The sequence below is a fragment of the Salvia miltiorrhiza genome, chromosome 5 (assembly GCF_028751815.1).
Source record: "Salvia miltiorrhiza cultivar Shanhuang (shh) chromosome 5, IMPLAD_Smil_shh, whole genome shotgun sequence".
In the NCBI taxonomy this organism is placed as follows: domain Eukaryota; kingdom Viridiplantae; phylum Streptophyta; class Magnoliopsida; order Lamiales; family Lamiaceae; genus Salvia; species Salvia miltiorrhiza.
This window is the reverse complement of record NC_080391.1, coordinates 37,840,508-37,853,328: the sequence shown is the minus strand read 5'-3', so window position 1 is coordinate 37,853,328 and position 12,821 is coordinate 37,840,508. Positions and strand designations below refer to the sequence as shown.

The following is a 12,821-nucleotide window of genomic DNA, read 5'->3' as shown; positions in this document are numbered from 1 at the left end:
GAACGAAATCACGAGCGAAGCTCATGATACCCCTTACACCGCACATGCGGAAAGTATGAAGACGTGCCAAAACTGAAACGACGTTTTGAATAGAGAATAAGAAGCGAGAGATAGCATCTTTCGTAGAATGATGTTTGACGTGTTAACACGTGAAGGCGCCACTTTGGCAACCTTATCCAATTACACCTATTAGAGACTTCCACAATAGAAGTGGGACCACATAGCCATGAGTTATGGCATCGATTAGCAAAATCAAGAGAAGGAAATCCAGCAGTTGAGTAATCACTGATAGATTCTTTTGACGTTGGAAACGATGTTTATGTGAGTTTTTCCTATCTCGGGGAGCATGTTATTTTCGAGTTAAAGAAAAACTCAAACCGAGATATATAGGACCTTATGATGTATTAGAGGAAGTAGGCCATGTAGCCTATAAATTTGCGATGCCGCCGAGCTTCGCGAACGTCCATGACGTTTTCCATGTTTCTCAATTGAGAAAGTACGTGTTTGATCCAAAACACGTCATCCATCAAGAAGAAGTGTCCCTGGAACCAGATTTGAGCTATGAAAAGAGACCTGATGGTATTCTGGACCGGAAGATCCAACAATTGAGGAACAAGTCGATTCCTTTGGTGAAAATCCAATGGAGACATCACGGTCAAGAAGAATCAACATGGGGAATTGAGGAGAAGATGAAAGAGAAGTACCCAGAGCTTTTTCCCGAGGGTGAATAACTCAAATTTTGGGACGAATTTTTTTTAAGGGGGGTGGGATGTAACACCCCGTACTTTTCCTTATTGAGAAATAGTGTCTTAACACTAACGAGAGTACTGAGGTGTCGAAATACGAGACTATATTTTTATGAGCAGATAAGACAGATTGTCTTTAAATAGAGATATGAGTGAATAAACCAATGATAGAGTTAGAGTGAAGAGAATTGAGAAATGAGTTGAGATAGAGATGCTAATTGAATTGAGCCGAGATTTTATTTTATTTTCTAACTACCGGGAATAGAGTTACCGGATACCGAATTATCAGAATTTGACTGTCCTATTAAGAAAATAGGAATAATGAGTTGGAAATAGAGTCGGGAAAGAAAGAGTGAGGAACCTTGATGAAAAGAGTCGGTCGGAGAGACGTCTAGTTTGTCTGTGTTTGCCGACTGCTTTGATGTGATGTTATGTGAAATTACGTGACTATTGGACTATGTGATTTTTGTTATATGGGTCTTTATGAGCAAGCTATTATGATTTTATTTGAGGACTTTAGCACTTGGAATTTTGATTAAGTTTCCAAAGCAAGTGCGGTTTATTTTTACCGAGAAATCGAATGATGCCGGTTTATGGAAATTTTTCCAAGCATAATATTTTTAAATTATTTTTCCTACGAAGAGGAATATTATAATTGAGTGAGTGCACTAATATTAGTGCTATAATTATTTTATTTGATCACATGAATAATTATGCTATGGCATTATATTATTGAGTAACATTTCCATAATTATCATGGTTATTTTTTAATCACCCTTCTCACACTATTATTTAAATTTCTCAAGCATGTGACTAATAAATACCACAAATTGCCAAGTGTAGAGATTATTGAGAGAGTGTAGAGATTAGAGAGAGAGAGAGTGTAGAGATTAGAGAGAGAGAGATCAAGGCATTAATTGCCAATATTTCCTTAAGATCTCAAAATCTTCTTTAAAGATCACAAGATCAATTCATATCTTGCAACATATTTTCTCTCTCCCTCACTCACCATTTTCGACCCACACCCATCTCCCTCATCTCTCACTTTTCTCCATTTTCCTCCATTGTAGAGACCTTCGGAGCTTCCAAAAATTTTACCAAACACCTCAATCCACTCTTAAATCTCACATAAACACATCCTAGCTACTTGAATTCAAGAGAATCATTGAAGAAGGGCTTCAAAGCTAGAGTGAGAAAGTGTGAGTCTTGGTAAGAAATTTGGGTAAGTGACCATGTATTCCATAAATCTTGCTTGAATGATGTTGTATGTGAGTATTCTTGAATGATTGAAGCAAGAAAATCACCCCCTTCTGATATGAACCTCGCTGGTAATCTCTTGAACTTCACCGGAATGAACAATTAAATATGCGCATAAGACTTGAAAGAGAAATAAATTAAAGATTAAGGATGGAAGTTTGTCCCAAAATCCCTGACCTAATCTACGAAGTTTCCTAGAGAACGGATCTCTAAACCCCAACGATGTGATCGGTGCAGCAACTCGGAGACGTTGAATGACACACGGCGAGGGATGATGAACTCGTCGATTCGTCGATAGGTTGAATTCTTGTTTGGAAAAATCAAGAAGAATTCGAAACTTGAGAGAGAATAAACTCACAATATTATTATCAAAAATCGTCTAACCTTCGTCCAACACATAGCAACCCTATTTATATGGAACAGGAAACCCTAACGTAAAGAAGAAAACAAACGTAAACAAAGAAACAAAGAAACTTGTTCAGTAAGTAAAAAAAAACCCTAGCGAGAAAATCCATCTGCTCTGGAAAAGTGCAGAGGAATCAAGTCTGCTCTGACGGAACGATTCCTCTGCTCTGGCAAAGCGCAGCGAAATCAAGATTCCTCTGGCGGAACGATTCCTCTGCTCTGGCAAAGCGCAGCGAAATCAAGATTCCTCTGGCGGGACGATTCCTCTGCTCTGGCAAAGCGCAGCGAAATCAAGATTCCTCTGGAGGGATGATTCCTCTGCTCTGGCAAAGCGCAGAGGAATCAAGTCTTCTCTGGCGGGACAATTTCGCTGCTCGGGTGGTTCAGCTCTGCTGTGCGGCTCTGCTCTGTAAGTAATAAGGTTTACTACCTTTGAGCTCTGATCTGTCAGTCCTCCTCCAATTAGTCTTTTCAGCTCTTGCCTCCAGATTTCTTCCACCAACGTCATTAAATTAGCCTTGAACGTCTTGGCTCTAGCTCTCGTCACCGGACCAATGGGCACGTGTACCGGATCTTCACTCTGTGCAGCCTCTGAAACTCGGCTCTGCTCTGCATCCTGAGCTCTGCTCTGAACTGCATCATTCCCCCTCTCTTGAAAAGGATTTGTCCTCAAATCCCCAGCATCGCCTACATCAAAGGGACTTAAATCAGTAACATTGAATGTAGCGCTCACATTATACTCACCGGGTAAATCGAGTTTGTAGGCATTATCATTGATTCGTTCCAATACTTGAAATGGACCATCTCCCCGAGGAAGCAACTTGGAACGCCTCTGCTGTGGAAAACGTTCCTTGCGCATGTGAAGCCAAACCCAATCTCCGGGCTCAAACACTACCTTGCGGCGACCTTGATTAGCCTGCTCTGCATACTGCCGTGTGCGGCGCTCTATGTTAGCTCTGGCCTTGTCATGTATGTGCCGTACAAAGTCTGCTCGGCACTGACCATCCATGTTGACGTGCTCTGTCTCGGGTAAAGGTGCCAAGTCCAGAGGTGTCAAAGGATTGAAACCATACACAATTTCAAAAGGAGAGTATTTAGTGGCAGAGTGAACAGCACGGTTATAAGCAAACTCAATGTGAGGAAGGCACTCTTCCCAAGACTTGATATTCTTTTGAATGATGGCCCTAAGTAACGTAGACAAAGTCGTATTTACTACTTCGGTTTGACCATCAGTTTGTGGGTGACAAGTAGTGGAAAATAAAAGTTTCGTGCCTAACTTACACCACAAGGTCTTCCAAAAATAGCTCAAGAACTTTGCATCCCTATCAGAAACAATGGTCCTAGGCATACCATGCAACCTAACAACTTCTCGAAAGAACAAATTGGCTATATGTGATGCATCATCAGTTTTAGGACATGGGATAAAGTGTGCCATTTTAGAAAAGCGATCGACGACCACAAAAATCGAATCTCACCCAAGCTTGGTTCTAGGCAAGCCTAGTACAAAGTCCATGGAGAGATCTATCCAAGGTGTGTGTGGGATAGGAAGGGGTGTGTACAAACCTGCTGAAATAGAAATTTTATTGAAGAAAAACAAAACCCTTGAGAGCACAGGCGCAAACAAGGAAAGTTCGGAAAAACCCAAACCAAAAAACAAAAAACCAAAAAGACAAAAAACCCAAGCGAAAAAACAAAAAACAAAAAAGAAAAAAAAAACCCAAACGAACAAGAGACGGGACCGCAAAGGGTGACCAAGCAAAGTCCACGCCAGAGCCGTCCCGGGTAGAGCACAACACAAGAACGCGCGGCAGAGAAAACAAGCGCCAAAGGAAACAAGCGCCAGAGGGATCAAGCGCCAGAGGAATCAAGCGCCAGAGGGACTAAGGGCCAGAGGAATCAACCGCCAGAAGAATCAAGCGCCAGAGGGGTCAAGCGCCAGAGGAATCAAGCGCCAGAGGAATCATGCGCCAGATGAGTCAAACGCCAGAGAGATCAAGCGCCAGAGGAATCAAGCGCCAGAGGAAACAAGTTCCAGAGGGATCAAGCGCCAGAGGAAACAAGCTCCAGAGGGATCAAGCGCCAGAGGAATCAAGCGCCAGAGGAAACAAGCGCCAGAGGAGTCAAGCGCCAGAGGGATCAAACGCCAGAGGAATCAAGCGCCAGAGGAATCAAGCGCAAGAGAGATCAAGCGCCAGAGAGATCAAGCGCCAGAGGTAACAAGCGCCAGAGGAATCAAGCAACTTTTTCCAAGAATTCCGCAGGTTCCGGGGAACAACCCCGCCGCGCTGTCATCAAAGGCTTGTTACCCCCTTTCTTCCCAGGGGGTCAATAGAAACTCCACCTGTCGGGGAGGAACTGTGAAAAGAAACATAGCAAAATCGTCCCGAGTCGGCGGTGGACGGGGTCCGCCCACCTCTCCCCCCACGACCCTGGGGAAGAGGGGGACGAGCTGCCAGAACTTTCTTCGGATGGGGGGAGGAAGGACCCAAGGGACGCTGCGACCCAGACGCCAAAGCACCAGTGATCGCCAACTGCACCAGTTGCGCGTTCTTCGTCAGGGGAGAAGAACCCTCCAACGGGTCCGATCCAGAGAGATCCGCCTCCGCCGAAACTACCTCAATACTCTTACTCAAGGAGCGCACGACAGCCGAGGGGCCTTCCACATGATTCACAGTAGAGTCCTTGATGATACTCATATCGTCTGGTCCTTTCCCAACCTCCGTCTCCAGCCCCTCCTCAAGAGCCTCGAACGTATTATACGTGGAGATACCCGATGAAACAGCCACTGGGGTGCGAGGAGAGTCCTCCGAAGAAACCTCCTGAGACAAGGAAGTAGTCTCCTTTGTAGCCGGCAAAGCAACTGGTTGATCCTTCGTTACCTCCCTGTCTTCCGGCGGATCCGAGGACAGCGCCTGGACAACATTCCTGCTCCTGGCGCGTCTCCGCCTAGATCGAGCCCGGCACCGTCTGCCACGTCGACCTCCATTTTGCCCTGCCGGCTAAGTCAGGGAAGACGGCTCACCATCTGTCTCCGAGGGGAGATTCCTGCAATTCTCAGTAGAGTGGCCAACAGTAGAGCAAAGACAGCAAAAAGAAGGCAACTCCTCATATTTAAACTCAATTTCAAAAATGTCCCCATCGCACTGCACATCAAGAGAATCAGGTATGGACAACGCTAAATTCATTTCAACAAGAACTCTAGCAAAATAACCCACTGACGTCCTTGCCGACAAGCCATCCACAAGGAGAGGAGTGCCCACATGCTTAGCAATACCAACCAAGACTTCCGGATGCCAAAATTCATGGGGTAAATTAAAAATACGAACCCAAACCTGTGCCGTGGAAGACTCCAGCTTATTAGGGTTGAAATTTGGAGTCCAGGCTTGCAAGAAGAGAATTCCAACACGAAGACGCCAAGCAGATTTCGCAAAAGCAACTTCAAAGTCCGCTGGAGAAGTGAACTTCAGAGTGAAGTAGCCCTTTCCCAAAGGAATAACCTCCCAAGCCGAACTAGGATGCCAGACAGCGGAAAGCTCGGCGAAAAGATCTGCAGCAAAACGAGGCGCCTCCCCTTTTTTGAGAAACATCCTACCATGGAGAGAAAATTGAAAAGTTTTTATCTGTCTTTGCCGGAAAGCCGAAGAAAGTGACAAGCATGGGCGGTCCGCAAGCATGCCCGATTTCAGGACAGTAAAGTTATGAGCAGGGACATCAGCGGGACGCCCCGAGCCAGCTTTAAGAGTCTCAGCAAAAGACTTCCCTTTGGGAAGGTGATCACGGTCCTTTCCCATCAGTTCCGAAGAGGGAACAGGCTGCACTTCCACGGTGCTGGAAGTAGAGTTCGTCGATCCCACCATCGAGGCGACAGCGTAGTCGTCTGGGAACCTAACAGTAACCGGCGGCGTTGAAGATCCGAACTGGGTCGAATCAGAAAAGAAAACCCTATTATTGCAAACCTGAAAACCATGGGAGAGAGGCGGCTCCTTAAGCAAGGGGGCCTTGAATTCGCCGAGGGGCGTTTCCAAGGCCCTTGTGGCCGAGGATTGCCACAGAGGGTCATGGCCGGAACTTCCTTCCCTTGGGGCCCGAAGAGCGGTCGGAGCCTTAGACCAGGATTGCTCCTTTTCCAACAACGGCGGCAGAGCCCTACCCTTAGCGAAGGCCGAACAGAGACTCCAATCGAAAGAAACCTCGTGTGTCGTAACATAATTCGAGGCTGGCGGGGAGGCCATTCCAGCCGAATTCACCAAGAATCTAGGGTTGTGTAGCAGATTTTGAGAAACCCTAGGCTGCGCCCCAAGAAGATCCGAGAGCGGGGGAAACTCAGATGGTAAGAGAGAGGTCATGAGGCCGACCGGAGAAGACCAAGGCCGGCCGGCCAGAAAAGAGGCCGGAGAGAGCCGCCTAGGCGGCGGCAGTGCAAAACCCTACAAGAGACGAGAGCATTCTCTATATCCAAAAAACTAAATGAATTTAGAGACTCCATCGGGGTGTGTACAAACCATGTGAATTGACTCGAGACTTGGCGTGTTTGCATGTAATGCAACGACCACAGATGCGTTCGACGTCACGTTTCATATGAGGCCAAAAAAAATGCTCTTGTAACACCGCCAAAGTCTTAGCAATACCAAAATGTCCCATTAATCCCCCACCTTGTGACTCAAGTAACAACAGATTGCGTAGAGAACACCTAGGAACACATAACTTATTCTTTCGAAAAAGATAGTCATCATGTCGAAAGTATTCACCACTAGCAGACTGTGCACAAGCTTTATAGATCTCACCGAAATCATCATCATGCTCATAAACACTCTTGATACACTCAAACCCAAGTAATTTAGCATCGAGAGTAGAGATCAGAGTGTACCTGCGAGAAAGGGCATCGGCAACCACATTCTCCTTACCTTGCTTGTACTTGATGACGTATGGAAACGTCTCAATGAACTCCATCCACCGGGCATGTCGTTTGTTCAGTTTATGCTGCCCCTTCAAGTGCTTCAACGACTCATGATCGGTGTGAATGATGAACTCGTTGGGCCATAAATAATGCTGCCATGTCTGTAAGGCCCTCACGAGCACGTAGAGCTCCTTGTCATATGTAGGGTAGTTCAACGTCGCTCCACTCAACTTCTCGCTGAAATATGCGATGGGGCGCTTCTCTTGCATCAACACTGCACCAATTCCGAGACCAGAAGCATCACATTCTATTTCAAACGTTTTCAAAAAGTTAGGGAGAGATAATACCGGGGCGTGAGTGAGCTTGTACTTCAATAGCGCGAAGGCCTCCTCTTGCGCTTTGCCCCAATTGAACTCCACGTTCTTCTTGATCACTTCGGTGAGTGGTGCGGCCACGCTGCTAAAGTGAGGTACGAACCGCTTATAGAAGCTAGCAAGTCCGTGGAAACTTCGTACCTCGCCAATGCTCGTTGGTGTCGGCCACTCCTGAATGGCGCGGATCTTCTCTTCATCCACCTGGACACCCTGCGCACTAACAACAAACCCGAGAAACACGACTCTATCCGTGCAGAACGTGCACTTCTTAAGATTAGCAAATAGCTTCTCTTTGCGAAGTACGTCCATAACAGATCGTAAGTGCTCAACATGGTCATCAGGATGCTTGCTATAAATTAGGATATCATCGAAATAGACTACGACAAAACGACCAATGAAAGCACGTAAGACATGGTTCATGAGACGCATAAACGTACTCGGAGCATTAGTCAAGCCAAAAGGCATAACTAACCACTCGTACAAACCAAGTTTTGTTTTGAACACAGTCTTTCATTCGTCACCTTCCTTAATTCGGATTTGATGATATCCGCTACGCAAATCAATTTTGGAAAACACACAAGCACCATGTAACTCATCAAGCATGTCATCTAAGCGAGGGATGGGATGACGATACTTTATCGTGATATTATTGATGGCGCGGCAATCGCAGCACATCCTCATGGAATCCTTCTTTGGTACGAGAAGAACAGGTACCGCACAAGGACTCAAGCTCTCCCTTACGTGCCCCTTAGCTAGAAGCTCGCCGATTTGCCGTTCCAATTCCTTTGTCTCCTCCGGGTTGGTGCGATAGGCTGGTCAGTTCGGAAGCGTAGCGCCGGGCATGAAGTCAATCTGGTGCTCAATCCCCCTGAGTGGTGGCAGGCCATGCGGTATCTCATCGGGAAAAACATCTGCATAGTCCTGCAAAACCGAGTGAATAGAAGGGGGTAGGGAAGAGATATCGTTAGCAGTAAACAAGGTTTCTCGAAACCGCAACAACACCATCGGTCGTTCCTCCTTCACACACAGCTTGATGTCACACGGTCTCGCAAGGAAAGATTTATGTGTCACACCCATCGGCTTGGCCTCCACTTGCTGTGCTTTGTTTTGGGTCGTGGTTGCCTCCTTGAGTAATTGCACTTGGTCCTCGTACACTTGTTGGGGACTGAGAGGAACAAGGGACAATCTCTTAAGCTGAAACTCGAAGGAGTACTTGTTGGTGAAGCCGTCATGGGTCACACGCCGATCGAACTGCCAAGGGCGACCCAACAAGATGTGGCACGCCTGCATTGGAATCACATCACACAAAACTTCATCCTCATACCTGCCAAGTCGAATCGGCACACGGACTTGTCTTGTGACTCTCACATTACCGGCGTCACTCAACCATTGCAAGCGATATGGTTTCGGATGTTTCACTGCGGTCAACCCTAGTTTCTCCATCATATGCTTACTTGCCACGTTCGTGCAACTCCCGCCGTCAATAATCACGCTGCAGAGCTTGTCACGGACCAAAAACCGCGTGTGAAAAAGGTTTTCCCGCTGCTCCAGTTCATCCGTTTGCGGTTGCATGGTCAAAGCTCGTCGGGCTACTAGGAAGTGTCCCTTGAGTGCATCCAGCTCTTCCTCTTCCTCGGGTTCTTCCAATTCAGGCATCTCGGGGTCTGTCTCTTCCCTATCGGTGACAATATCTCCATCGTCTCGGAGGATCATAATGCGCCGATTCGGACACTCGCTCATGATGTGGCCGAATCCCTGACAACGGAAACATTTCTTATCACGGTATCTTCCCTCGAACACGGTGGCGGAGCTGGAATTTGTGGTCCTCGGACCTCCGCCAATCTGATTCTGTCGGGGCTGTGTGGCAGAGCTGGAAGAGCGCTGACCGTGGCTTTGACTGCCGCCAGAGCTGAAAGTGCTCTGTCGCGGGCTCTGCTCTGCTCTGCTCGTGCGTCCGCTCTGCTCTGCGCTGCCGCCAGCGCTGGAAGTGTCGCGCTGGTTGTTGCCAGCACTGCCACTGCTGCTCTGCCCTCCGCCAGGGCTGAAGACGCCCCGCTGCTGCTTTCCAGTGTTGAAGGGACTTCGCTGACCACCGCTGTAATTACTTCGCCTCTTGAGTTGACTCTCAATCTTGATTGCCATATGAACCATGTCTTCCAACTCAACGTAGTGTTGGAGTTCCACTTTGTCGCGGATATCCCACTGCAATCCAGCCAAGAAACGAGCCATGGTAGCCTCCCTGTCTTTCACAACATTAGCTCGTATCATAGCCATCTCCATCTCCTTGAAGTACTCATCGACACTCCTACTTCCCTGCTTCAATGTTTGCAACTTGTTGAAGAGTTCCCGGTAATAATGGTTTGGTACAAACCGCTTCCTCATCACTGCTTTCATCTCATGCCAAGTTTGGATAGGCGGTTCACCCTGCCGTCTCCGACTAGTCACCGTTTGATCCCACCATACAAGCGCGTACTCCGAAAATTCGATGGCTGCCAGTTTCACCTTTTTGAGCTCTGAATAGTTGTGGCAATCGAACAAGAACTCCACTTTCTTTTCCCATTCAAGGTACAATTCATGGTCATTCTTCCCTCGGAATGATGGGATATTCATCTTGATATTGTTAATGTTATCATCTTGATGGTTTGGACCATTCACTCGACGCCAACGCCCTTCTCCATCTTCCTCATATTCGGACTCTTTGGCGTGCTCGTCACGATGGTGCACATTGCGGATTGGCATGCGCCAACCTCCCGGACCACGGCCACCTCCTCGACCTCTACGTCCACCAAACTCACCACGAGTGGGATTGGAATGAGTTTGCTCAAATTGGTCCACCCTTTCATGCATGCCTTCGAATTCAGATCGCATGATCCTGCCAAACTCCGAACGCAAGGCTTCCATGATAAACTTTGTGTTCGGATCCAGGGTAGGATGCTCCGCCGACGGTGACTCATGTTCATCGTGTTTAGACATTGTAACCTGAAACAGAAAAGGTTAGTAGTAAAAGGAAAACAAAGAAAACCTCACCGCTTCACAAACACTCGTGTATATCGCACAACGATGGATCACTCAACGCTCGTGTATCACACAAAACTCGGCTTTTACCCTCTATTGATCTCACCACTCTTGCCTTTTTCCGCTCTATTTCTCGCCTCAAGAAAATCGAACTCCCTTGATCTACCACGTGAAGTCAACGTACCAACTGCACAACGAGATCAACAAGCGCACTCGACGAGAGCACTCGATGTCACGCCTCACAAGAACCACAGCAAACACACAGAATTGATAGGACTCGACAAAAGAAAAGAAAGACTCCTAAACGCAGACTGGAACCCCTGATAACACTCATTTTTCCATGGTTTTTAGTGTTCGTATAATGTCATTTTTATAAGGAATTGAGTGTTTGATAGTTGTTTTGTGCTTAATTTGCTTTATCTTGTGAAACATGATTCTTACTCCAACTTTGAAGGAAATTTCAGGTTTAATGACTTCGAATTTGGAACAATGTTCTGAAATAGAAGTTGTATATCGTCTCGATACAAGTTCGTGAGCGCAAACGGATAATAAATCGGAGTTCGGACGAGAAAGTTATGGCCGAAACAAAAACATTGCGTGCAGCAGTCAAGTTGGTCGCCGAAAATGGGCATTTTGAAGAAGAAATTCGGCGACGTAAACGGCGACCGCCGAGTTGGTCGCCGAAATTTCTATTTCAGATTTGCACTGCGAGTGTTAAATTCGGCGGGCGCCGAATTTGGTCATTTTTTTAGCACAAAAACGGCGGTCAACTCGGCGACCGCCGAGTTTGACCGCCGAATTTGGCGGGTTTGCGAGATTTTTCGATTTTTAGAGTTCTTCTGGGTTCCAAACACTGTATTTTACCCTGATACTTTAAATAGGTCTTCTTTTGACCTATCTAGGGTTCTTTTTTCAGTCCAAAACTTTATTTTCTCAGTTTCATAGCTTTAGATTATTATTGCTTTCCAGTTTTTACAGCTTGGATTGGATTTCCACAAGATTGAAGATTCAAGCAGAAAACAATTGTTTTATTCAGAGTTTTATTTAATTCAGTTCTTTCAATTGTGTTCTTTTTAATTATGTTTTTGCTATATTTTACGATGCTTGGCTAGTTCTTTTATCTGAACCTAGGGTTTGTACATAGCTGATTAATTATGTGTGTATGATTTATTGATATCAATTTGCCCTCCAACTTGTGATTCATGATTTCTGGTGCTTAATTTCTTGTGAATTATTTGGCCAATAATTTACATGTCTAGCTGTTCAGTTTGAGTCTTGAATGCGATAATTGTTCAGCTGGTTCAGGAATGCATGATATAGTAGTAGCCTTGACACTTGAATGGGATAGGTGAAACTATAGGGAGCTATTCTTTGTGTACGCTTGGGAGTTAATTTATTCCTTGGAGTCTTGAATGTGAAGGGGGGTAAATTAATCTACTTTCATAGGTGTTCGTTAGAGAAGCTTGTGAATAGTTCTGTGATCTCTCATCAGGGTTGGATTAAAATTTGGTAATTGAATCAATAGATTAAATGCATGTAGTTGATTAGTAAAAGTACATCCCTAGGATCAGTTGTCTTTAATATTTGATTTTTCTACGTGTTTTGATCATTTGCGTTTTAGTTTAAATCAATCTCTACTTTCGTTTGCCTGTCTACTGTTCTAGTCTGTTTAGCAGATAGATAAAGTCATTTCGTTGTGTCAATCCCTGTGGATACGATACTCGGTTACCAATTTTTTGCTACAATTGCACCGTGTTAGTTGCGGTATTTTTGTTGCTAATAAATTAGTGATCAACTTTTTGGCGCCGTTGCCGGGGACTGATAAGAAGTTACTTTAATATTTCCGATAGGACTTAGTAGTACTTCAGGCGTTTACTGTTTCTTTTTATTTTTATTTTTTTTCTAATTCTCATTTTTTTTTCAGGCACTGCATACGATGGCTACTAATGAACAGATTCGTGCTCTACAGGAGCAGCTGCAACAGCTGTTGGACGCTCAAGCTGCTAAAGAGGCTCAGAAACAACCAGCCATAAATGAAGCGTTCATTCCGCAGTATGTGTATCAGGAGCCTCCACGAGTGAACGTTAACAACTTTGAGCTGAAAACGGGTTTGATCACGATGGTCCA

At 45.7% G+C, this 12,821-nt stretch overlaps 1 pseudogene; it reads right to left on the bottom strand.

The window, feature by feature from the left end:
• Positions 1–3,077: 3,077 nt before the first annotated feature.
• On the bottom strand, positions 3,078–10,652 carry LOC131025881 (uncharacterized; annotated as a pseudogene).
• Positions 10,653–12,821: the final 2,169 nt, after the last annotated feature.